This window comes from Rhipicephalus microplus, unplaced genomic scaffold, assembly GCF_043290135.1.
Source record: "Rhipicephalus microplus isolate Deutch F79 unplaced genomic scaffold, USDA_Rmic scaffold_20, whole genome shotgun sequence".
NCBI classification, from domain to species: Eukaryota; Metazoa; Arthropoda; class Arachnida; order Ixodida; family Ixodidae; genus Rhipicephalus; species Rhipicephalus microplus.
Genome location: NW_027464593.1, coordinates 7,213,505 through 7,218,022, shown reverse-complemented (window position 1 = coordinate 7,218,022; position 4,518 = coordinate 7,213,505). Strand labels below are relative to the sequence as shown.

The window sequence follows — 4,518 nt, the reverse complement described above, 5'->3', positions numbered from 1 at the left end:
GGCTTTTGTCACAGTAGAAGCAATGCTGGAGGTTGCACGCAGATATCTCTATTCTGTAACTTTTCAGTAAGAGCGAACACATTTTTCGAAACACAATGTATATGTCTCGTTTTGATGATAAGTTCAGTTGGAAGTTGCCGCTCACCCGTGTCTGTTTATCCAATTTCTAAAAAAAAAATCGCAAGCATTACTTGATTACACTGTTTCAACTATCTCGATACCATACCTTGTGATGCTTCATTTCACTATTTTTTGTCGTGTGGGGTGTATTCTTTCTGACGTTCATAAAGAGCATGCGTAGTCTAGCCCAGCTGGGACTAAAATCTGACGTTTTCAAGTTATTCTCCATCCAATGCTGCTGCTGCCATTTTTTATCTGTTATTTGTTTTTTTTCTATGCCAAGCAGCTAATACCAGAGTTCAGTCCGGTATGCGGCGTGACCACTTTTATTGCATATGCGCCAGGTCTCTCCTCTCCTCGCACTCACGCGAGAAGGTGGGAGGGCCCTCTCCTCAGGCTCACGCGAGGGTGGCTGAGCGCATACACAGTGGGGGAGTGGACGGCAGTTGAGGGCCCTCTGCTCGCGGGGTGAAGTGGCAGAGCACTGCCTCCATTTGTTTCTCCTCCCCTGTTTATCAGTTAGCCACAGCTGCGCGCACTCGTGCCGTTGCACTCTCCGAGCAGCGCTGGGTGTTCGCTTTGCCGCACACTCTCGGCAATAAACCCGAATGGCAGGGGTGAGGTAACATAACGGTACATATTATATGCTCAACTCGACAAATGAATGACACATACACGGAAACATACCAATGGAAACAACAAATGAAACACAAGTGAACACTAGCGCCGCTTCGGATCCTCATGTGCTTCGTTTTAGCGGCAGATATGTGATATTTTTATCACATCATCGCGGACGCTTTTGCTATATGCCACCATCAATATGTTACCACCATGCCTGCGTGTCAAACGCTCGGCCCTCAAGCTTACAAGCTTCCAGGTAGAAGCAACCTGGAACTTTAACATTTTGAACACAGTGAATGGTGAAAAACAAAGCATTACCACTACGTGAACGTAATACATAACCTAGCCAAAGTTTTATTGTCAATGCACTTGGTTAACTAGTTTTTTTCACAACAAGTATTCCCTTGTCCGATTTATCCTGCTGCATTCTTAGCATCATCAAGATTTTGTTATGAAGTATGGTGATATCCTATGCCCTGATTCACCTGAAATAAACAACAAGAGCCAAAAAATCAAACAAAGGAAAAGTACCCTGGCAAGCCCATGCCGTTTCAAGAACACTGCGCGCTGCAACATGCTGGAGACGCTTCTTTTACTTTGAACTTTAACCGTGTATAACGTGCCTGCTGTAAACATATGTTTATTTGGCTAAAGCACCCTCAAGCCAGTATTACTGTGCATTTAGTGAATGATCGAGCTGCCAGTAAGTTAGAACTGGACTTCCTGAGAATGTAAAGCAGCGAATTTAATGACTACTGCTGTAGCTTTTTAAACTGATCTATTTTTAGAAGACTGAAGTCTAGGAAACGTTCAGTATGAAATAACAGTCACACTACTACTACTACAACTACTATTATTATTATTATTATTAGCGCTACCACCACCACCATAACAACTACTATTATTACCACTACTACTAATAATATAAATTAAAGACATGTTATTTTGAAGGGTTCCTGAAACAGTTTTTTCACATTCCGTTTTTTATTAAACCACTTCTAGGGCAAGTCATTGGCACCGCAATTCAATAGAACGACCCATTATTAACCGAGCTACCAGTATTAAATGGGTACACTGCTCCTCCGAACTGCATTTCACGCCCAACTGCCCTCAACTCTTCCTTCGAGCGTTCGCGATTAAGCTCCGCCTTCACGGGGTCTGCGTCACGATGTGACGTGAGAGAACGCTAGTGTGATGTGTCATTTACAGTGCTGCACGTTCTACAGCCAATCAGATCACCTGCGAACGAAGACGTCAATAAAAAAGAGCGTATGATTTGTGTGGACGGTTGAAAACGCGTTTGCCCGAGTTGCAGCAATCTGCAGTGATCTTGAGTGATTCGCAGCTTTGAAGCATTGTATGAAATTACACAGTTTACGCAGAGAGCTCGAATCTGTCTGTAAATTACCCTTGAGGCTTGGTCGACAAGCCCAATGTGTTTTTCTGGGTTCCTTTAAGCACTCAAAAAAACCAGATATAAAAAGAAAAGTTTACGTCAGTTATTACTTCAAGGGCTCTTTTAGAAAGAGTTACTTTCCTTAGGCGTAAGTAACAAATCATGGTATATTACATCACTTGTGTAAAATGGCCTGACCGAGAGTGGTTTTGAGCAAATTTTAATGCTTGTCTTTGAAGCGTATGAAAGAACATGAGTTGAGACTCAGCATCCTCCTTGTCATCATATTTAGGTTACGCAAATAAAAAAAAATCTAATACGTTTTAACGGTGGGGATGCTAATACCGAAATGTGTTTCATGTTTAGTTTACTGACAAAACTATAACATTGGCTTCGTTCAGCCTTTGCTTAATAGTTGAAATGCACCATTTTTTCTGTGTGCGTATATTCAATGAAACTGGCATACATCTACAATGCATAATTCGCTCGTAGGCTAACATACGCCATAGTTTTCTCGGAAGACCTGAATAATAATTCAAAATTTACTGATGCGAATGCTATGAAGATTAGAGATACATCTGCTTCAGTGAAATTAAGGCTGTTATCTCAAATATTTTTGTTAAGTCTTCATGATCGTATTGACATCGACAAAAGTTGCAACTTTGAAGAATACGTGTTCGGGTTTTGAAGAGTTGGCGAACGCCACACCAATGTGCCAATATCCAAAACGTTTTATTAACAACAGTCGCGCCTGAATTATTTTATTCCCAATGCCCCCTCTGCTGGCAATACTGTTCACAAAGAATTTTTATGGTGCACACAATTGTAGAGTTTATAGCCACTGGAAGCACAAGTGGCTGGTGCATTACTTCACATAACCACGCAACAAGGTTCTCTCTATTTATTTTTCATGATTCAAGTAAGATTATCATTTCTTCTATAACCATTATCACACAACCTGACTTGATATGAAGAGTGAAAAGAAAAGGGGTGCTCTCTCAACATACATTCAAGTAAACAGCTATAATTGCAGGATTCACCTGTGCCTTATCTGCTATTTCGTGTAATTTTTCAGTTAATGGTGCTGGCAGTATTAAAAAGCTTTATGACGGAAGCTTTAGAGTTGTGTTATTTCTCTAGAATATCTGAGAATGCTCTGATATGCCTTTTAGAGATTGTATTTTTGGTGTTCTTCCAAATTGCATCCTTCGCCTAACCGCACAAACTCAGAAGCTGCTGTATTTTATTGGATAATACGCAAGAATTTCTCAGTGATATGCTGCAGCACACAAAAAATATGGAATTTCACAATAATTAGTTACTTATTCCCTACGTCAAAAAGATCTGCTAGCCCCTTTTTAGTTTGCTGCCACTAGTTTAAGAAAATCGGTACATGCTACTAGTTTCCGTGTTTATAAATTGTACGTGTATACTCCCCTTAAAAGACGCATTTATTCTCTTTTGAGACCTGCTGCTCCCCGAGAAGATTTTAAATATCTTCCGAGCGAGTTCCCGTGCATCTCTAAAGAGAGTCATACATGAAGAAAGTCCTGACTGGCAAAAGTACTTAATTGACTATTTTTTTAAAATCCACATCCAGTCGCGTTCGACTTTGTATCTGAATAAATATGTGTACATTTATTTATGCTGAAAACCTACAGAGCGTTCCATGGCCTAATTTCGCAGGTGATTGTCTTAAAGTGTAAAAAAACGTTGACTTACCTTCTCAAGTATAAAAGGTCTAGTAATAAGTTACGCTGCATTAATTCCTCCAGCCAGCACCATACTGTTTCTGACCTTGAGGATTGTGACGTTTTTCCGGAGTTTCATCGAACACGTTGTTCATTCCATTAGAATTCCGGTTTCGATGACCATGGCAGGGTGAGTTTCCTTGGGGTTTCCTATGTCTATTGTGTGGTGACCTTGAACGTGATCGTGGTCTAGAAACACGCCGTTCCTGACATGGCCCTGGATTTGGTAAACCAACAGCTGCCGAGGTGCCTCCGTCATCATTCGCCGAGAGAATAAAAACAAACACAGCGACAAGGATCGCAAAAGACAAACTGGAACAGCGCATCCTTCTTAAGACCTCTGCGCTTGCTAACAGATGGTGTTCTTTTTCGCACGCGCTTTTACCCACGTATACACAATGACCATACCGGAAAAAGTCACACAATGACTGCTTCATTATTGGTATATTTCATTATTTTACTTAGAAAGAGAACAGCAGCTTAGAGAAAGACATGCAGCAGTACAACCTGACCATGCATTTTTCTATTGCGGAAGGAGCATAAATATCTCAGCACTGAATCACCACTACTCAAGCAAATGAAAAAATACGATAACTTAGTTTCACTTGTTGAGCTTCTCCAAATTATTTG

General features: G+C 40.8%; 1 long non-coding RNA gene across 1 annotated transcript; it reads right to left on the bottom strand.

Annotated features, from left to right (window-relative positions):
• Window positions 1-1,066: 1,066 nt before the first annotated feature.
• On the bottom strand, window positions 1,067-4,251 carry LOC142785268 (uncharacterized). The gene is made up of 2 exons (XR_012888901.1): window positions 3,860-4,251; window positions 1,067-1,226 (listed from the first exon to the last, which is right to left on the bottom strand). It is a non-coding gene; the product is annotated as an uncharacterized LOC142785268 (long non-coding RNA).
• Between the last annotated feature and the right edge of the window lie 267 nt (window positions 4,252-4,518).